Genomic DNA, 22,784 nt, shown 5'->3' with positions numbered 1-22,784 from the left:
ATTTCTGCCCCCAGCTTTCTCAAGATGCTTTGGGGGCCCTCTCTCTATTTGTTCCCAAGCTTGAATCCTTGACTGTTGTTGTTTAGTCGCTAAGTCCTGTCTGACTCTTTGCGGCCCCATGGACAGTAGCCTGCCAGGCTTCTCTGTCCACGGAATTTCCCAGGTCAGAATACTGCAGTGGGTTGCCATTTCCTTGTGCAGGGGAGCTTCCCGACCCAGGGACTGAACCAGCCTCTCTTGCACTGGCAGGCAGATTCGTTACCACTGAGTCACCAGGGAAGCCCTGAATCCTTGATGGTTTTGTCCAAACACAGAGCCTCTGGATCCAGAGATGTGATCACAAGTTCAGCACAGCAGAGGACAGTCTTCTGTGTGACACTGGCCGTCCAAGGAAGGGAGTCTCACACAAGCAACATTTTTCTCTCAGGAGGGTATTGGGCAAATATGGATCAGGAACTCATTACGTAGACATGACTACATAAGATCCTTAGGGGGAAAATAAAAATAATAATCCAGCTGATGGGAAGAGCCAACTCATTGGGAAAGACCCAGGTGCTGAGAAAGATGGAGGGCATGAGGAGAAGAGGGCAACAGAGGATGACATGGTCGGATGGCATCACTGACTCAATGGATATGAGTCTAAGCAAACTCTGGGAGATAGAGAAGGACGGGGAAGCCTGGTGGGCTGCAACTCATGGGGTCGTAGAGAGTCGGACACAACTTAGTGAATGAATAACAACAGAAAAAATAATAATGGTCCTCATAATTTCTTTGTCCAGTTATACTTGTTATAAATGTATTTATAGTAATCCATTAAAGTAAGTAGACGGATTCATCTAGCAAACATCCACATAGACATCAAAACAGAAGTTATTGCAGGTATCTGGACAGGTAACTGCTGCAGGTTGTATGTGTACAAAATTAGCAAGCATAGCACTTGGGTAGATTCAAGCTTGTCTTTTTCCCCTAAGCTACCTCTTTCAACCATCTGTTGGGCACCTTTTGTGTGCCTGGCACCATACTAGGTGCTTAGGACACAAATGTGGCTGTGGCTTCAAGGAATTTGTGTGCTAGTGGAAAAAACCCACAGATAAATAAGCAAGTGTGTTGTGGAGTACAAAGTTCTAGACCTGACTGGAGCAGTCAGTATAAATTTCTTAAATGTCTGAGGGTAGCTTTAGTGCACAGAAAAGACCATGTAGGTTACTTTGGTTTTTAAAATTACCAGCTTAAAACATCTATCTTCTTTAGGCAGTGGTGTTCAGTCTACAACCTTATTATTCTATTTATAAAGAGAATGGATTAACTCAAGTTGACTAGGTTTAAATAAGTTCAAATCTCAACTGGTACCATTAACAGCTTTATTAAATTCCCTGAAACTTTAAAAACCGTATTCATGAATTTAATACATTCAATTTCTTTTTAAGTGCTTCAAATGCTTGCCCTAACAAGCTGTGAGATGTGAGAGTTGGACTATAAAGAAAGCTGAGTGCCGAAGAATTGATGCTTTTGAACTGTGGTGTTGGAGAAGACTCTTGAGAGTCCCTTGGACTGAAAGGAAATCCAACTAGTCCATCCTAAAGTAAATCAGTCCCAAATATTTATTGGAAGGACTGATGCTGAAGCCGAAACTCCAAAACTTTGGCCACCTGATGCAAAGAACTGAGTCATTTGAAAAGACCCTGATGCTGGGAAAGATTGAGGGTGGGAGGAGAAGGGGACAACAGAGGATGATAATGGATGGCATCACCGACTCAATGGACATGAGTTTGAGTAAACTCTGGTGATGGACAGTGAGGCCTGGCGTGCTGCAATCCATGTGGTCGCAAAGAGTCAGACATGACTTAGTGACTGAGCTGAACTGAACAAGCAAAACCTTTCCAAATACTTCAGCAGTGATTCTTAAATTACTGATACTATCTGTAGGGACTGACATTCCCCGCAGGCCAAATAGGACCTCTGGGCACCCAGGTGATTCTTTGCTAAGACGCTCCCGACCCCTTAGGGTTGCTACGAAGATGGGGAATGTCAAGTTTCTACCCTTCCGACAGAGTTGGTTTTCTTGAGTCTAAATTACAATCTAACTCAATTCTTTCCTCTCATTTGAGCAGTAGGCTTCTCACTCAAGTTGCTGCTAACTTTTTCCAATGAACCTCTTTTCATGTTCTTCATATTCTTGGTTGAGTCCCGATTTTTTTTTCTTTGACAAAGTATTTTATTGTGGTAAAATATACCCAACGTAAAATTTATCATTTGATCCCTTTTAAAGTATATAGTTTAGTGGTATTAAGTAAATTCTCATGGTTGTTCAGCCATCACCACTATCCATCTCCAGAACTTTCCTCATCTTCCTAAACTGAAACTCTGTATCCATGAAATAAGAACTCCCTATTTTGTCCTCCCCCAACCACCATTCTACTTACTATCTCTATAAATTTGACTATTCCAGGTGCCTCATATGAGTTGAATCATGTGGTCGTCCGTCCTTTGTGACTGGCTCACTTCACTTAGCATAATAACTTCAGAATTCATACATACTAAGCATGTGTTAGAACTCCCCTCCTTTTTAAAGGCTGAATACTATTCCATTGTATGGATATACCACATTTTGTTTATCTATTCATCTGTCATGGACACTTGGGTCATAGCTACAGCTTGGCTATTGTGAATCATGCTGCCACAAACACAGGTGTGCTGGGTTCTGATTGTTAGAGACACTTTAATGCTACCCAACTGGCTTTTACATCAAATCAGACCTCCGTGGCTGAGTCATACTCATGCCAGGGCTTGAGCCTGATTCTTCGGAGCCTAGAGGAGGAGCACCTAAATCAGAGTGGAACCCTGCAGCTACTGAGAGTCAGAGTCTTCATAAAGACAATGGGACTGGACTCAAGTCAAAAATATGGAAAATTAACAATAAAAAACAAAGCAGACAAAAAGAAAGAATGAGAAATAAGTACTCATGAGAAGGAATTTCTTTCTACTATAAAAATATACACTGTACTATATCTTCAAATATTAAATACATGAAAAATGACTAACATGCAGATGAGCTATGCAGTGGAGAGTGTAGGCCTTGGAGACACTCAGTGGTCTTGGGGCAAGTTGTCGAACTCCTTTCACATCTCAGTAAGAAAGCTTATATATAAAGTGCCTGTCGAGGATTAGGTGATAAAGACATGTGGACTGGACCTTCTGCTCCTTATTGCTCTGTCTGAGGAGAAATAGCAAGCTGTGGTTTGCAACTGTGGCAGCAGAGCCTGAACCAGCTGGAGGTTAGGAGACTACTTTTTCCCACAAACATCCTTGCCAATAGGGGCTTCCCTGATAGCTCAGTGGGTACAGAATCCTCCTGCAATGCAGGAGACCCAGAGATTCTTGGACTTCCCTTGTGGCTCAGCTGGTGAAGAATCCGCCTGCAATGCGGGAGACTTGGGTTCAATCTCTGGGTTGGAAATGATCCCCTGGAGAAGGGAAAGGCTACCCGCTCCAGTGTTCTGGCCTGGAGAATTCCATGGACTGTAGAGTCCATGGGATCGCAGAGAGTCGGACACGACTGAGTGCCTTTCACTTTCCCTTTCACCCCAACAATCCCAGGCGAGTGCCAGCTCTCGTAGGAAGCCCTGATGAGAAGCACAGGGCACCTGAGACGGGGTGTCTGTACATCCTTCCAACTCGGCAGTTCCCCTGTTGATCATCCATCCCTCAGAATGGAGGCACAGACAACCAGAGTGACAATGATGTTCAGTCAGACCAGGTCATGTCTATGTGTGAACATGATGGCAGGGCTGGCCCTGTACAACCCGTCCACCCTTACCTGTCTCCCAGCAGCTCAGTCACTCAAAGGTGGGAGGTAATAGGGAAAAAGGAAATATAGGATGATAAAGAAGGAGAGAAGAAAATCAGGTAGGGGGATAACTTGAAGCAGTGAGAACAAAGATGGTTAAAATTAACTGAGCATATTCAATGTACCAGGCTCTGTACTAAGGTGATTCATATACATTAGCTCATTTAATCTTTGCAATAATCCAAGGAGGTAGGTACTATGAGTTTTTTTTTTTTTTTTTTTTTGAAAATGAGAAATCTGAGGCTTAATGAAATTAAATATAACTTGTCCAAGATTAAGAAGTAACCGAGGTAAGAACTGAATCTATTTTTGCTTCCAGTATCTAAGGTGTTCATTTTAAAGCAAAACTGCTAAAGTCACATAGGAGATAACTGGGCAAAGGGTGTAAAGAAGCAAAATACAGGAAATTCCCTAGCGATCCAGTGGTTAGGTCTCAGTACTTTCATGGCTGTAGCCTGAGTTCAATCCCTGGTTGGGGAACTAACATCCCACAAGAAATAAGTCTTAAAAAAAATGTCTAAAAGGAAAAAGTTACATAGATGAAGCACTTTACTGCTAAAATTATAAGATGTTAAGCTATATAATAATTACACAATAAAATTATATAATAACTATTATAAAACTGCAGTGAAGAACTGGAGACCATGTACATTTTTAGCAGTAGGGGAATGGTTAACTGATTTGAAATGAAACCACTTGAGGCATATATACATCTATTAAAATAATAAACACAAAGATTTCTATAGCAATAAAAAAACAGAATATAAAATTATAACTATTCAGTCATACAGAAATTATGGCAAAGCCTGAAAAAGAACAGGGAAGTATTAGAGTGAATTTTGCATGAGACAGGTAGATTCAAAATGATTTCTTCCCTTTTAAAAATATTCTCTATGGCTGTTAAAAGCAATAAAAATTAAAAATTTGAAGTAGGTGACAAGACTTGTCCATAAAAATAAGGGCACCTGCTGAGTTGTTTTGATGACTAAATAAGTTAATGGATGCCAAAGCTCCTCGGAACAGCCCCTGCAGGCACTCCACAGGTCTCCCTCCCCGCCCTCTTGGCCTCACCTTTCCTTCCTTCCAGCTCTAGCACCCACCCAGAGGCTGCAGGATCAACTCTGGGCTCACGGCACCTCTGCACTCTCTCAGTATGAGAGCTTCTTTAGCTTTCTTATTGCTTTTATCTGTGACTTCCAGAGCTCAAGAAGATCTGGTCACTTAACACTTTCTGATTTTCTCATCAAAATAAACTTCTTTTCTCTTTGGTTAATATATATATATATTTTAAGCATTTAGTATTTAACAGTCTGGGGGTTCTCCCAAAAATTAAACATACAGTTACCATATGATCCAGAATTTCCACTTCTGGGTATGTATTGAAAAGAAGTGAAGGCAGGGACTTGAACAGATATTTGTACACTCATGTTCATAGCAGTGTTATTCACAATAAACAAAAGGTGGAATAATCCATGCCCAATGACAGGTGAGTGGATAAACAGAATGTAGCATATATATATATACAACAGGATATTATTCCAGCCTTAAGAAGGAAAGAAATTGTAGGGATGTCTTACTGGCTCCATGGCATGTGGGATCTTGGTTCCTCGACCAGGATCAAACCCATGCCCCGTATATTGCAAGGTGGATTCTCAATCACTGGACCCCCAGGGACGTCCCATGGGGGAGGTTTCGGGCTGGCAAAGCCAACAGCTCAGCAATGTCAAGGATGCCAGTTTCTTCTGTACTCCCTTTGCCACCCACAGTGTTGTCTTTGTCCCCAGGCAGAGGGTCCTTAGCAGTAACTGCTGTGACACACCCCTTTGTTGTTATTAGCAAGAAAGACAGACTGATCTTCTCTCTTTAAAAGAAAAAATATATATATTATTTATTACTTTGGCTGTGCTGGGCCTTAGTTGCAGCACGTGGGATCTTCTATCTTTGTTGCTGCATGTGAGATCTAGTTCCCTGACCAGAGACAGGACCCACGCCCCCTGCACTGGGAGCATGCAGTCTTAGCCAGTGGACCACCAGGGAAGGCCCCTGATTCTCTTTTAAGAGGAAGCAGAACTTTACTAGAAACCTTTGGCAAACCATTCCACGTACACACTGACAAGGAGTAGGGGTCGCTGGCCAGGAGACTTAACCAGCCTTCCCTGGCCTAGCTGGGCTTAGCCCTTGAGTCAGGGTGGATTCCGCAAGCTCATTTCCTGATGCTCGATGTCAGGGGAGAGTCTACCACGGTCATACCTCTCCCACCTCCACTGAGACCAACAAAGTTGCACATGCGGAAACACCGCTGGTCGCTAAGGATCCAGGCTGAATTCCTGCCCTCAGGGTGCTTCCAGTCTAGAGACAAAGAGAAGCACTGTACAAGTATTACAGGGGTGATGCATGTTACAGAAGCGAAAGTACGTACGGGACGTGGAGCCAGGGAAATCACCGAGTCTCAGTGGTCCTGGAAGGCCTCTGAGTTCAGATGCTCCCTGTCAGATGCAGAGAGGATGCTGAGCAGAAGGAAGGGCACATGTGAAGACTGGAGTGGAGAACAGACCGCACAGCACTAACCCCAGACCTTAAGTCTTGGTCACACCTCCCGGCCAGGGGCCAATTGCTCAGTCTTTCATTCACGCATGCATTCATTTCATGAATATCTACCTGCAGCACATGAGAGAGAACATGTGTACATCACTGGCAAAAAGGAGTTACTTAAAAGATGATTAGCCTGTGAATGAGCCAAGCCTTTCCCCCTCGTTCTCATTAACCATCAAATTTGTTTATTTGAACTTTGCTTGGAGTCTACCCGCTAAAAATGTGAATTGGACTGGCTAAGGTCAATTGGACTGGCTAATCCCCCTGAGCCAATCACCATGGCCAGTGGCATGTCGCTGATTGGCTAGTCTTGAACCCCAGATTCCTTGGGGGCTGAGATCACACCTAGATAATCTGAGCTGGAATAGAAATGAGGAGCTGACCTTTGAGGAAAGAAAAATAGCTGCTTAAGGGTAAACCACAAATGTCCTCTACACTGGTTCACATTCTTCCCAGGGAATGTTTCCACTCTTGCAGGAGACAAAGCCTTAAGACAAGAGTCTTAAAAGGCTCTTACCATGGGGTTTCCTGTGTTCTACTGGGGAAGCCTTGGGGATGGCGCTGTTTCTTCACCCTACCAAGCCACCAGCCCTGGTGTGTGCCCAGGGACACGGGTCCTCCTTGCCAACATAAGCAAACATATGACACAATTGCTCTGCATGGAAACCTCTACCAGAAAACCAGCGTGTTGACATGATTGATATCCACATAATTATCCACATTAGTACATGAGACGGATATGCACAGGATTATCTACGTCAATACCTAAAGTGATTGATACCCGTGTGATTATCTGCCATGAAGACACTCCCTCCCCTGCTTCTAACGCAATTACCTTTGTCCCGATACATGGAATCGATGCCCATGTGATGACCTGCTTCAGATACACACATGATTGATGCCCGTGCAATTATCTCACACAATGATATGCCACTGATTGATGCCCATGTGATTATCTGCTAAGATGATACCCGTGCAAATGAAAATTGGCAAAACCTGCCAGCTCTAATAATAACCCTCACCAGCAAGCCAAAACCAATGGCTAAGACTTACTGAAGTTTCTTCTCTAAAAATAAAAAAGCCACTCATCCACTATTAAGTGTATGTTTGTATATGTGTATGAGAGAAAGATCCATCTTCTTGTGGTGCTTAAAGCAAAACTTGGACTAGGACTACAAAAATTAAATAAAATAAATGTCAAAGTCCTTCCCAGCTCTAAAATTCTCAGATTCTCAGGGTCTAACGATAACTGGAAAAGTGTTGGCGATTTTGCAAAGTAGCAAAATATTTCTTCCACCACCACTTTGTGATTCATGGATTCTTTGTGCCCTTTAGTGAACATATAAGGAAACCAGCAGCAGGGAATTACTGATGCAGATAACCATCTACAGCCAAAGCTGGGGCGCCGACATGGAAATCAGCAAGGCCACATTTCCAATTCGAGGACGGGTGCCAGAGTTACAGACAAGGCCACGCTCAGCTTTACCTCCCAGCCTCCACTGCTCTTCGTAAAAAAGAAACAGCCTAAGTCATAGCATGTTTGGTCATTTATCTTGTTCCCTTTCCCCAATTCGCCGTTCTGACTTTCGAGAAAGCCATGTAATATCCCCATAGAATGTGATGATTTTCTTTGTTATTGTCAAAAAATGCTAATCCATGAAGAGAACCTTCCTGGGTAATGTTAATTCAGCTGCCTGTTTTATAATAGGATTATGTTTTCCAGGATTTAAAAACCCCACTTGTTAGCTACCAAATAGAGTTCCACAACAGCTATAAAATCTAATTTAATCCCTACTGGCACAAACGAAAGAGCTGAGGTACAATTTGTGTCTAACTCCACTTAACACCCTGCAACCTCCAATAAATATGTAACATTGCTTTTGAAGTTATAAAAGGAAACTGTTCAGTGGGATAACGGGAGTCTCGTGGGTCCAATCATGCAATATCTCTAAGGCAGAACAAATGTTGTTTACATATGGTGAGGATTATGGGGAAAGTTTATTTAAACAGATTAATCCATGTTTACATGTATTAATGCTCCCTTTTCCATCATGCAAATTCAAGTTAAAATGATCTTCATTTCTTTCATTTGAAAATAATTATAGGGAGGGAGTCAACTACTCGGTCTCTTACCATTTAGTTTAAGATCCTAATTAGGTTAGAATAAATTTCAGAACACTGTGCCAAACTCAAGGTAGAAGGCTAATACTGTGTTTCAGTTTACAAAGGTGGAGGGCATTTTCTGGAGGATAAGTGAAGATAAGAGAAAGAGAGGGGACCCAGAAATGATCCTGTGGGCCAGAGAGAGTAGTGAGCAGATTCCCTTTTGTCTTTGGCTGTTCACTCTCCTATCATCCTCTCTTCACGAGTGCAGTAGAGTCGGCATTAAAGGGCCTTCTGGGAATGTAAAATTCAAGGGCGGTGAAACGGAGACATATTTCTTCTCCTGCCCCTGCCCACCCCCTCCTCCTTCAGACAGGTGACTATCAGGAAGCTTATGGTAGGCCAGATGGGACCAGAGATGCGCTGGCAAATATTGTTTCAAGATGAAGGAGAGGAAAACAAGGAGGCTGACATGTAACATATCAAAGACTATCCAGGCACCGGGAAGTTGAACATGCATCTCAGGGCAACCCAACCTCTTTAAAGATGCAAATTGCAGTCAAACACAGAAAACAGTAGGGTTCTGTTTATCCTTTCACAAAGGGTGCAAACTGCTAATCAGGCTCCATTGCTGGGCTGGCCACTTTGTTTATCAATAAACAGGAAGACAGTTAGACTATAATTTTCTTGCTAGCACTGGTAGCCAAAAGGAAATGCTGGCAGCTTGGTAGTACTGAGTTCCAGTTGCATCAAGACCCAATTATTATTATAATAATGTATGGGTGTTTGCAAGTTGCGCAGGCGTGCTACACACGTCCCCAGAATCATGTGAAACATATTGGCAGAGAACAAGCTTGGTGATACACGGACTGAGGGGAGCTGTCAAAATAGGCCGGTCCTCCAAGGGCTCAGCTGCGGAGTGCTGTTTAAAAATACACACACGCTGGAGTTAACGTGGCAGATATGGAAGTCTTCTACATGTAAGACAACACAACAAAAACACGGTTTGACAGATATGAAACAACACATAAGCTCTGAAATGGGAGATTTGATTGGAATATGCTATAATTGCCACTACAAGCTCTGTTACCACAGAACAGCGCACCCTTTGAAAGTGATGTTCAAAGTTACTTTCATGTCAGTGGAGCTACCTGCCTAAGATACTGTAAAATCCCAAATCTAAAATATACTGCAAGATCTCAAATCTAACATGCCGTAAAATTTCATCACACATGTGTTTAGGCATTCAAACTGCCTAAATCACGACCTTAGATGTTTGCTTCATGTTGTCTGTATAGATGTTCTATAAGAAATTAAGAGGGCACCTCCCTGGTGGTCCAGTGATTAAGAATCCGCCTCACAATGCAGGGGATGTGGGTTCAGTCCCTGGTCTGGGAACTAAGATCCCATATTCTGTGGAGCTACTACTGAGCCCAAGTACTCTAACTCGAGAGTTCATGCACCACAGTGAAAGATCCCACGTGATGCAATGAAGACCCCACGTGCCGCAACTAAGATCAGATGCGCTCGTCTTAGGAAGGAAGAAGGAAGTAACTTAAGATACACTTAATTAAATAAAGAAAGAAATTAAGATACACTCCAAGGTTCACATAGCTTGCAAGACAGGGCATGTCAAATATAAATTACAAAGGAACTATAAGTCCCATTAACAATGCTTCTACTGATGTTGAAATACTAATGATACATGGGTTAATAACAGTTAATATTCTATTGATCACATGTAACTCATTTGTTCATCAAATGCTTGCTGAGCCCTCTGGTAAGCTGGGGGAGGGGATACAGTGACACCCTCTTCACAATGCTGACAGGGAAGCCGACACGGGATACGTCATTACATTAAGGGGTGATGACTATTATAACAGGGTGTGGGAGCCACTCACTCTTATATGCACCCAAGCAGTCTTCTCTGCTATGCCTGGCTCTCCAAGGTGCCAACCCACAGCTACCTACCTTGGCAACTTGAGGTAGGGAACTGTGACCCAATTCTGTCAGGGCAATACTTGTGAAAATGTAGCAGGTTCTCTGTGGCTCTGTTCATAACTCTCATTAGCAAGTATAGTGACCAAAACTGCATCACAGGGTATGAACTGACTGGCCTCCTCACTCCTCAGCTGCGTGCCTTTGGCTAAGTTTGGTAACCTCTCTGTATTTCACTATCCTTGTAAGTCAATGGGGACAATAACACCTCTTTCACAGAGTTTCTGAGAGCATGAAATAAGTTACTCCATGCAAAGCAGTTAGGAATAGTGTTGGCACACAGAAAATACTACGTACTCAGTGCATGCATCTTCAATTGCTAAGTCACACCCGACTTTTGTAACCCCAAGGACTGTAACCCACCAGGCTCCTCTGTCCGTGGGATTCTCCAGGCAAGAATACTGGAGAGTGGGTTGCCATTTCCTCCTCCAGGGGATCTTCCCAACCTAGGGGTTGAACCCACATCTCCTGCATCTCCTGCATTGGCATGTGGATTCTTTTGCCACCAAACCACCTGGAAAGTCCATACGTACTCAGTAAATGTTCTCTTTCTCTGGGCTGTGCTCAGATGCTCAGTCGTGTCCAGTTCTTTGCGACCCCACGGACTATAGCCTGCCAGGTTCCTCTGTCCATGGGATTCTCCCAGCAAGAATACTGGCCTGGGTTACCATAGACTTGTCCAGGGGATCTTCCCGAGCCAGGGATCGAACCGGTGCCTCTTACATCTTCTGCACTGGCAGGTGGATTCTTTACCGTTAACGCCACTCTTTCTCTAATACTGTTCTTAAAACCATCTTCAGCACCTTGGTCAGCTCCAAGAGGCCTGGTCTTCCTTGTTAGAGCAGAGCCGGAAAAAATGATTGCGGAGAACTGCCTTTAGGCCCAGGAATGGCCAAAGTTGAAAGGATGTATGCAGTATGTCTCCAGGGGAGATATGGAAAAACCCGGTCATGGCTCAGTCCAGAGAGGCGTGACTGGTCTGACCAGAGGCAGTTCTTGATCTGGTTCCCCCTAACCTTGTCATGACTCCAAATTTGGGTTTTTCATACCCACTTCAAGCTCCCTGTGCTCTCAGAGGCTATTTGGAATAGTCTTTTTTTTTTTTTTTTTGCATTTATTGACTGTCTACTTTGCATCCTCTCAGGCATTTATCCATCTACAACTCTAGGGAAGAGAAGTTCTTGACATCCCCTATGCCCTGACACCTGCACCAGATGGGCCAGACCATCAGCCTTCCCCTGCTGCTAGGGAAGGGGGGTTAGATGGTGTGGATAAAAGGTTTAGCGGAACAGCCTCTTGGTGCTCAACCCTAGCTTCACTCGTCTATGACGTACTGGGAAAGCTTGAGGAGTCCGACAGAAGCCCATGTTGATTTCAGGCCAGCCTCCTGGCTCATCTTCCTCTCTTGGCTTTTTGCTCTTCTGACCAATGTCTAGGGAGTTCTTTTTGGCCCTGTTATCTGGAGGCAATTAATACTTTGCCCAAGAATATGCTGCTATTTAGACTAGATCTGGCCGAGAATTCAGACTCAAGTGCTAACTTTTGGAGGTTAATTTTTCACCAGTGAATGGGGGGTCCATTCACATCAATGGGCAAAACCTGCAAAAACATATCTGAAACAGACAGCATATCTTCAGTGGAAGGCATCCTTGAGTTAATTCATGACTTGACATTTGCTCTTGACTAATCCATACTTTACTTTTTTTTCTCCCTTTAAAACACCATCTTTCCTAAGCTACAGAGCAGGTATAGAATAAGAATGAAACTATGACCACCCTGGGAAGCTCTAATGTACTTATATCTGGCAAAAAGTAGGATATTATTTCTTTTAAAAATTTTTATTGAAGTACAGTTGATTTACATACAACATTGTATTAATTTCTGCTGTATAGCAAAGTTACTGAGTTAAACATATACATACTCTTTTTCATATTCTTTCCCATTCTAGTGTATAACAGGATACTGAATACAGCTCCCTGGGTTATACAGTTGTTGTTGTTGTTGTTGTTTAGCTGTATCTGACTCTGCGATCCCATGGACTGTAGCCCATCAGGCTCCTCTGTCCATGGGATTTCCCAGGCAAGAAAACTAGAATGGGTTCTCTAGGGGATCTTCCAGACAAGGGATCATCCCAAGTCTTCTGCATTAGCAGGCAGAATTCTTTACTGCTGGGCCACCGGGGAAGAGCCATGCTAAACAGTAGGACCTTGTTATTTATCCATCCTATATACAGTGGTTTGCGCCTGTTAATCCAGGCTCCCAATCCTCCCCTCCCCCACCCACGCCTCTATGCCTGTGAGTCTCTTGGTGTTTCATAGGTATGTTCATTTGTGTCATATTTTAGATTCCACACATGAGTGATATCATATGATATTTGCCTGCCTTTCTGACTTACTTTCCAAAGACAAGATAATCTCTAGGTCTACCCACGTTGCTGCAAATGGCATTATTTCATTCTTTTTTATGACTAAGTAATATTTCATTATATATATATATATTTGGAATCAGTCCATTGTTTCATGTCTGGTTCTAACTGTTGCTTCTTGACCTGCATACAGATTTCTCAGGAGGCTGGTAAGGTGGTCTGGTATTCCCATCTCTAAGAATTTTTCATGGTTTGTTATAATCCACACAGTCAAACGCTTTAGAGTAGTCAGTGAAACAGAAGTAGATGTTTTTCCCAAATTCTCTTGCTTTTTCTATGATCCAATGGATGTTGGCAATTTGATCTCTAGTTCCTCTAGCTTGAACATCTGGAAGTTCTCAGTTCACATACGGTTGAAGCCTAGCTTGGATAATTTTGAGCATTACTTTGCTAGTTTTTTGAGGAACCTCCACATTCTTTTCCATGGTGACTGCACCAACTTACTTTCCCACCAACAGTCTAAGAGAGTTTCCTTTTCTCCATACCCTCTCCAGCATTTATTATTTGCAAACTTTTTAATGGTGGCCATTCTGACTGGTGTGAGGTGGTACCTCGTTGTAGGTTTTATTTGCATTTCTCTAAAAAGTAGCAACGATGAGCACCTTTTCATGTGCCTATTGGCCATCTGTATGTATGTCTTCTTTGGAGAAATGTCCATTTAGGTCTTCTGCCCATTTTTCGATTGGGTTGTTTGTTATTGAGTAATTTGAGCTCTTTGTATATTTTGGAAATTAAGCTGTTGTCAGTTGCATCACTTGCAAATATTTTCTCCCAGTCGGTAGGTTGTCTTTTTGTTTTGTTTACAGTTTCTTTTGCTGTACAGAAGCCTGTAAGTTTGGTTAGGTTTCATTTGTTAACTTTTTATTTTATTTCTATTGCCTTGGGAGACTGACCTAAGAAAACAATGGTACAATTTATGTCAGAGGATATTTTGCCTATGTTCTCTTCTGGGAGTTTTATGGTATCATGTCTTATACTTAAGTCCTTAAGCCATTTTGAGCTTATTCTTGTGTATGGTGTGAGGGTGCGTAATTATTTCACCGATTTACGGTCAGCTGTCTAACTTTTCCAATACCACTTGCTGAAGAGACTGTCTTTTCTCTGTATGTTCTTGCCTCCTTTGTCGACAATTAATTGTCCATAGGTGTATTGGGATATTATTTCTTGTCTCTCCAAATCAGAATTTTAAATTCTGCCTTAAAATATACCCACTAATTCATTATTGAAAACATAGTGCTATTTAATACTTTGATATGACCTGCTATTGTTGTTCAGTTGCCCAGTTATGTCCAACTCTCTGCAACCCCATGGACTGCAGCACGCCAGGCTTCTTTGTCCCTCACCATCTCCCAGAGTTTGCCCAAGTTCATGTTCATTGCATCGATGATGCCATTTAACCATCTCATCCTCAATTCCCTCTTCTCCTTCTGTCTGTCCTCAATCTCTCCCAGCATCAGGGACTTTTCCAATGAGTCAGCTGTTTGTATCAGATGAACAAAACGCCGGAGTTGCAGCTTCAGCATCAGTCCTCCCAACGAGCATCCAGGTGATATGACCCATGGCCACTTAAATAAGAAAACTTGAACAAAACACTGTTCTTTGAAATCAAGCACTTGCACTGCAAGATATCCAGCTGTGTCCGCTTTCCAGTTGTGTCCCCGTATTCTGGTGGTGGCTACGTATGCTTGGTTCTTTGGTCACTGAGATTTAGCAAACTGAAACATCATGGGCTTATTTTGTGAAACTCACCTGTGGTCCCCTGATTAAAAAGAACAGACTTTAACTGGTAACCAAAGTTGGAATAAATAAGTCAACTGGTTTTCACTCTAGTCTCCAAGCTATTTCTTACTTCATTTCAGAGGAAATGGCTACAGTTTCCACTTTGATCAAGTTTTGGTTTATTTAAGCTAAGTTCCTTTCTTTCAACTTTAATTTTAGACCTGGGCTTTCCACAGTCAGGTCTATCATGTTATGGATACTTCATCTTACTTAATTGGATTCTTATAAATTGCTGGAAAATATATAACCAGCAACTTGAAGCCTGTATCTCTTTGTATAAAGAGATTTTGCTGAGCTTATGAAATGGAAATTGCTGACTATTATGACTGTAATAAAGGTATTTGAATCCTTGCATTAAGAAGATGCCCAGTTTGAAGAATAAAACAATGGGGGTAGGGGGAGGTGAGTTTTTGTTGTTGCTGTTTTACCAATTATTCCACAAAAGGCAAAGACTATTTAAGGGTACAAAGAGATTAATAAAAGACTGGAAATATTTGACTGCTTTTATGAAAACTTGGATTGGTTTTTATATCAGAACCTTTAAGGATCAAAAAGACCTTGCAGAGTTCCTAAGCACATTTCATCTCTCCATACTGTTCCCCAAAGACTCACAGACACCAAAATTCCTATTGAAGAATCTCCCAAGCTCTCAAGTCTTTTAATAAAAGCAAGGTCCCTGGGAGAGGAACCTTCCCATCCTAATTTCACTCCCCTATTGAAGAGGCGTTGGCTCCCCACGCCTTGTATACATTGAATCATTCACTGAATGTCAGTTAGCTTTCTCCCTGTTGGGACAACACACCTCCTCGCTACTCTACTATTTTATTTCAACCAAAGTGAAAGCATTGGAGTATTTAAAATTTAACCCAGTAGATTTGTGTATGCATATAGTAAGTGTAAATGGGGGCTTAGTGTCTATGTACCTATGTGTGAGAGCACACACACTTGCAAAAAAGGGAGCCAAATGAGAGAGTACAAATTAGAATACATAAGCGCAGGGAAGAAAAAAAAGGTTAGGAAAAAAAAACAATTAAAAGTTCTACAGAGGAACTGAAGGGTTAACTGATTTAACATGAAGAGTGTCAGGAACTCATATTTATATTACTTGGAGATTAAAGATAAGTCAACAACCTTGATTGATATTTGATATTGATATTTGCACTTTGTTTTTGTTTTTTTGGCCAAGCAGGATGTGAGATCTTAGTTCCCCAACCAGGGATGGAACCTGTGCCTCTTGCAGTGGAAAGGCAGAGTCTTAACTGTTGGACTCCCAGGGAAGTCCAATATTTCGTGTTTCTTTTTTTTTTTTTTAAATATTATTTTATTAGTTGGAGGCCAATCACTTTACAACATTTCAGTGGGTTTTGTCATACATTGACATGAATCAGCCATATAGTTACACGTATTCCCCATCCCGATCCCCCCTCCCACCTCCCTCCCCACCCGACTCCTCAGGGTCCTCCCAGTGCACCAGGCAAGAGCACCTGACTCATGCATCCCACCTGGGCTGGTGGTCCGTTTCACCATAGATAGTATACATGCTGTTCTTTCAAAACATCCCACCCTCACGTTCTCCCCCAGAGTTCAAAAGTCTGTTCTGTACTTCTGTGTCTCTTTTTCTGTTTTGCATATAGGGTTATCGCCACCATCTATCTAAATTCCGTATATATGTGTTAGTATGCTGTACTGTTCTTTATCTTTCTGGCTTACTTCACTCTGTATAATGGGCTCCAGTTTCATCCATCTCATTAGAACTGATTCAAATGAATTCTTTTTAACGGCTGAGTAATATTCCATGGTGTATATGTACCACAGCTATTTCGTGTTTCTTAATGAGGAACTCATGACTGCTTCCTTGGTGGCTCAGACGGTAAAGAATCTGCCTGCAATGCAGGAGACCCAGATTCGATCCCTGGGTTGGGAAGATCCCCTGGAGAAGGAAATGGCAACCCACTCCAGTATTCTTGTCCGGAAAATCCCATGGATGGAGGAGTCTGGTGGGCTACAGTCCACAGGGTTGCAAAGAGTCAGACACGACTGAGTGACTAACACTTTCACTTTTCACACTTGCAAATGGGTTTCCCTGGTGGCTCAGAGGTAAAGAATTCACCTGCAGTGCAGGAGATGCAGTCCATGGGGTCACGAAGAGTCGGTCACAACTGAAGAGGCCCAGCACGCACGCACACTTGCAAATGCGATGACTCCGGGTTTCTGCAGAGTCTGACAGGTGTGAGTCCTGTATAGTCCGTATACAGGCATATAGTCTGACAGGACCATAGGAGTCCTGGTGAGACTCCTCTGTAACGCTTTTAATTGCCTTTTTTTTTTCCCAACCTTTTTTGCTTCCCTGAGCTTATGTATTCTAATTTGAACTCTCTCATTGGCTCCCTTTTGTGCAAGTGTGTGTGCTCTCACACATAGGTACATAGACACTAAGCCCCCCAGAGAACTTAGAAAGTGGTTTATTGTGGGGAACAAAGTCGTACTCCCCTCCTCTCCATGGTGTTATTTCCAACGGTCTCTCTACAACCACAGTCCTTTAGGCCTTATAGAGGTCCTTGTATCCAGGATGGATGGAGGGAGCTGAAGCAATCAAAGAACGTGGCCTAGGGCTTCCCTGGCGGTCCAGTGGTAAAGAATCCACCTGCCAGTGCTGGGGACGTGGGTTCGACCCCGGATCCTAGAGGAGCCCCATGCCGCAGAACAGCTAGGCCCGTGCACCACAGCTACTAAGACCTTGCTTCCTAGAGCTCGTGCTCTGCAACAGGAGAAGCCACCGCAACGAGAAGGCCGAGCTTCGCAACTGAAGAGCAGCCCCTGATCACTGCAACTGCAGAAACCCTTGCACATCAACGAAGACCCAGCACAGCTGCTAAGAAGTAAGTCTTTAGAACAAACAGGAGCAACAAAGAACATGGCCCCAGTCGGGGGGTGGGAGGCAGTGATCTTCCGGGGTTTCTGCAGCACTGATGGGTACTTAGGAGGCAAATAGCTTCCCCTTGCTTTTCACAATCAAGATAGCCCTCCTGGCAGCCCAAGGGGCTCTACGTGCAGAGCGGAAGGGAAGGGAGTGCTTCTCCATCCCCTCACCAACCAGGGGCTCCCCTCGACAGCTAAGGGCACCCCTCCTCCAACACCCCAGCCCCAGCTGGGGCTGTCCTCCTGGTCTGTTTCCCATAACAGAATGGCACTGTACACCAGCCCCCAGCCCCTTGCTTCCCTGCTCTGAGCTGCTGGGGGGCAGTGGAGTCGGGCAGAAAGGCTTTCAGAGTAGACCACCTTCCTCCACCCTTCTCTTAACTCCTTTCTGTCAAGGACCCAGCACAGAGATGCAAAGTGAAAATCTACTGCTTAGCTGCTTGTGAAAGATAATTTTCTCTTTGTTTTCCTGAGGAAAAAAAAATAAGTAAGATCTTTCTAAGATAGCTGTTTCGAGCCTCCTAGTGTTAAGAAATCTGTGAAGGAGCTTGAAAGAAAAAGTGGTTATTTTGCTGTCCCTGGAGTCTTTTCTTTGTCTACCATAGTGGAGAGAGAGGCAAAAAAAAAAAAAAAGCAAAACTAGTAAACTCTGCAACGTTTAGAGCAAAAACTTACCTGTGCCAAAACATTACCCTGTGAGAGTCAGGAATCTAGAGCACAAACCAATACCAGTAACCCTCGACATTCTAAGCAACCATCAGTGACTCGAGTTAATGCATCAGACTCTTGGCCAGTGTTGCAGCTAAGATAACTGCTCTGAGGTATTTATCAACTACTCATTCAACACATTATGTGCCACCACTGTCTTAAGCACTTTACAAGTACCCACCCACTTAATACAATTCTGTGGGGGTAGATACTATTGTTACCATCATTGTCTTCATTTTACAGACGAGGACACTGAGGCACAGAGAGATGGGCTAATTTGTCCAAGGTCACACGGTTAGGACAAGCTCATGTCAGACCCCAGGCACCAGAATCCAACAGTCTGGCTCCATAGTCTGTTCTTGACCATCAAATTACTTGAAAGAGACACCTTAAGGAATATTCTAAATATCCATTCTCTTAAGTCTTCTATGTTTTATTATTTTAAAAATGACATCGAAACTTCCTCTTTAGAAAAGCAATATTTATCTAGCACTTGCAAGTTTGCAAAATGCTTTTTGACAGCTGGCCCTGTGGTGGGTAGTACAGGATTCATTATTACCAATCTCATGGGACAGATAAAGAAACAGAGCCTCAGAGATTACAGGACTCAAGTTCCCTGGATAAATAGTATTGAAATGGGGACTATTAAGTGGGTCATCTGTTGTCAAGCCCTCTACCCTTTCCACTGAACTGGGTTGTTGGTTTCAAATCAAGTTGCCTGTGAGTGACAGCCCAGATTTCACTGGCTCAGGCTCCCATAGAAAAGCCTCCCTCAAGTCACAACTCAGAGCTCCTCCTTCGGCTTCCTGAAGGATCCATGTAAGACCTACTCTCCAAACATACTCCTGCTCTTTACAAATCAAATTAGGAAAAAATCAGACTGTACGTAAGTCACTTCTGTCCTTCACAGGGGAACCTCCTCTCAGAAACTCCTGGAGGATGTCCTCAGCAAATCGTACTCAGATATAAAAAGTCAGAAAAGAGGCTATCCAACCCAGCTGAGAGGAGAAGGCAATTCCCGGGGTGGGGGAAGGGTGAGTTTGGGATTGCAACTGTGCTACAGGCCTGAAGGACAGCTACTTCAGACTCGAGGGGATCAGAAGAGGAGAGAGTTCTCCAAGAAGATGAAACTGAAAAAATACCAGATGCTTTTAAACATATTAAGAGGAGATTCAGACAATTAGGAGGAGGTGGGCTTTGAATTAGTGACAACCGAATAGAAAAATAAACCAGGGGGAAAAAAGATAACTATGAACTCCAGGGAAAACAACAGGCTGGCAGAAAAGGAAAGGTGATCAGTTTATTACTATGTAACTCAACTCTGATACTTTTTACACTGGACACCAATCTCATCAAAGTTACATATAACTGTATTAGGGCAAGTGAAGGATGAGAAAGGTTCACACGTAATGGGGACAGGTAGTGGGGTGAGAAATAACTCCCGTAGCACAGGGTCAATATCATGCCTGAAATGGAAAAAATAATTCAAAAAGTATATTATTTAGAGACATGGGACCTTGCAACTCTCTTTGTTCTCTTCCTGCTTGCCATGGTGACTGGTTGAGTAGGTACTCAATATTTACTGAGTATTTCAGTTTACACATTGAAACATTAAACAAATTTAAATATTTACTCAGCTAAAATAGCAGCCCAGGAGCCCTGCCTCTATCTATTTCACTCCTACCTTCTTGGCCTCACCCAGCGTCATGGAGATTCACCAGAAATCTGTGCATTACTTGGCTTCTTTTCACTGTGTCCCAGCAAGCAGTGGCTTAGACAGCCTTGTATCTCCTCATGTATTTAAGAAGGAAAAGGAGAAGATAAGAGGGGAGTGGAGATGGTCTTTTCATCATCCATGCTTGGGAAGGTGAGCTAGTAGGCCATCCCTGACATGAAGGAGCTGCTTAAACACAAATTGGATTAATAGGACAGGATTAGAGACTGCTGGAAGGTATTATATACTTATAAACTGCTCTGCTGAAGTGCCTCTTGTTTTCATTACAAGCCCACACTCCACAGAACCAGCCAAATGAAATATGGAATTGGTCAGTTACTAAAAAAAAGAAATAAAATGAAACATATAAAATGAAGTGACTAAGCTTTAATAACGCCAAGAAAGTTGAATTAGGCAATAAGAGTTCAGTTTAGCAAAACCATAACTAGATCATTTGAAAGAGTTTTAACATGGGAAGAAGTAAACATTATTAAAATGGTCTCTATCTCCTCCATCAAGAGGAATAATATTCAACAAGAAATATGATTAAAATGTGACTTCAAGAAAGGAAAAAGAATAAGAGCTACATGAGAAGTTTCAGACTTACTGGACCTTTCAAATGAATTTAAGTTACCAGGTCTAAATGCACTAAAATCCTAAAACACTGGAAGAATTTGCAGGTGTGAATATGTTGCTTCTGTCGGTAATCTTTGAGAAACTGCAGAATATACAAAGGCGACAAAAGATAAAAAGAAGCCAAGGTACTAACTTTCAGAGAAAGGAGGAAAAGGTTATGTAATATGAGCTATGTAATATGCCAACAAGTGAACTTCAGGCTGATTCCTGACAAAAATTCAGGAGGTTCAAATCTTGGTTCTGCTATTTAATAGCACTGCGTCCCTGGACCCTGGACAAAACTTTGATGTAAGGAGCAAACAAGATAATTAAGGTATTTATTATAACACCTCTTACATTCTCAGTACATGGTAGCTATTACCATTTTTGTATCTCCAGCACTTCAAACTGAAGGTGGTAATAACGCGGTAGTACTGATAGGGGTTCTTCAAGGTCAAGTCTCATCTACTTAAACTCATTTTTCTGGAGAGATGGGGGTACAGGGAGAGAGAGGGCATTGCTAGACCGTGTAGATCAGAAAGGAATCTTGATCTTGAAACGCACTAGGTAAAAATCTCTTATCTATTCTTGTGAAAAGACTGGATTTTACGAGTTAGGTGAGTGAATAACCGTATTCACAGAACAGATTCATGACCCTGACCACTCCACGGTTCAGCTTCCTTATACATGTGCTTAGTCACTTGGTCGTATCCAACTCTTTGCGACCCCATGGACTGTAGCCCACCAGGCTCCTCTGTTCATGGGATTTCCCAGGCAAGGATACTAGAGTGGGTTGCCCTTCTCTTCTTGAGGGGATCTTCCCAACCCAGGGATCTAACCTGAGTCTTCCAGGTCTCCTGCATTGCAGGTAGATTCTTTACCTGCTGAGCCATTAAGGAAGTCCACCTTATCTGTATATGGAGTATAATGATACTAACTCATTGGGATGTTATGTAAATTAAAACCTTTAGAACAGTGCTTAGCATTTAGTCACCACTATATAAATGTTTGTTAAGGGGAGTTCCCTGGTGGTGCAGTGGTTAAGGCCCTGCACTTCCAATGCAGGGGGTATGGGTTCAATCCCTGGTCAGGGAAATAAGAGTCCACATGCTGCCTGGTGTGGCCAAAAAAAAAAAAAAAAAACTTTGTTAAATAAACTTGAACAGAAGTTTCTAGCGGCATGCTTGCATAGCGCTTGGCTCCAACCTCTTCAACATCTCTATCAGAAACTTGTCAAATTTTTGTACAGTGCGCTGGTCAAGTTCTCAGATAACATAAATGTTGGACAAGGAAATCAAAACCCAAAAAGACATTGACAGACTGGGGCTATGAAATGAAATGTATGAGAAAAAATTTAAGTCCTGGGTAGAAATTTTAAGAAAAAAAAAAAATGTGTTTTACAAGTACTGGCCTGGCTTGCCAGAACTCTCTCTATGGACAAGAAAAGGAAATTTGGTGGACTCCAATTCAGCATGTGTTAATCATGTTAACATGATTAACATGTTAACATTAACAATCATGTTAATCAGTGTGTCTGGCAGTTAACCCACATGTTAGGTGCACTGAGAACTGCAGAGTTCTGACTGGACATCTTCACCAAGGCAGTGGGCACAGCTTGCCCATCCTAAACTCTTCTCCCGCCAGCCCTCCTTAGGTTCCTCCTCAGTACTGGCTCCAGGTATTAGGATGCACTTCAGAACACAGATTAACAGTAAGCAAACATGATGCAGGAAAGAACTATATTTCCAACTCATCTGGGTAGCTGGAAACATCCTTGGGTGGGAAAGGGGAGATAGCCTCAAGGCTTGTGAAGAAATATAATTGGAAGTTTATCAGGAGACCGAATGGCTCACTGGGCTACACGCTAAAATAAATTCCCCTCTAATCATGATTACTACAGGATTTATCTAATCTGTTTCCTATAGGAAATCAAACTACTCGAGGGCATTTTATCAAACTTATTCCTTGCTATAATCCCTGTCCCTGACAAAAGAAGATTTTTGTCATCCCACAGTACAGATAAGAAATTGAGGCAAAGAAGTAGAGTGAATTGCCCTGGGTCACAAAGAACTAGAATTACAGTT

General features: G+C 42.6%; 1 protein-coding gene across 3 annotated transcripts in view; it reads right to left on the bottom strand.

Moving 5' to 3' along the window:
- The window catches only part of CLYBL (citramalyl-CoA lyase), a 221,313-nt gene that overhangs the window by 76,139 nt on the left and 122,390 nt on the right, over positions 1-22,784 (bottom strand). The window lies entirely within an intron of this gene.

The sequence above is a fragment of the Muntiacus reevesi genome, chromosome 11 (assembly GCF_963930625.1).
Source record: "Muntiacus reevesi chromosome 11, mMunRee1.1, whole genome shotgun sequence".
In the NCBI taxonomy this organism is placed as follows: domain Eukaryota; kingdom Metazoa; phylum Chordata; class Mammalia; order Artiodactyla; family Cervidae; genus Muntiacus; species Muntiacus reevesi.
Note: the sequence above shows the minus strand (reverse complement) of the source record. Positions and strands in the feature narration are given on the sequence as shown.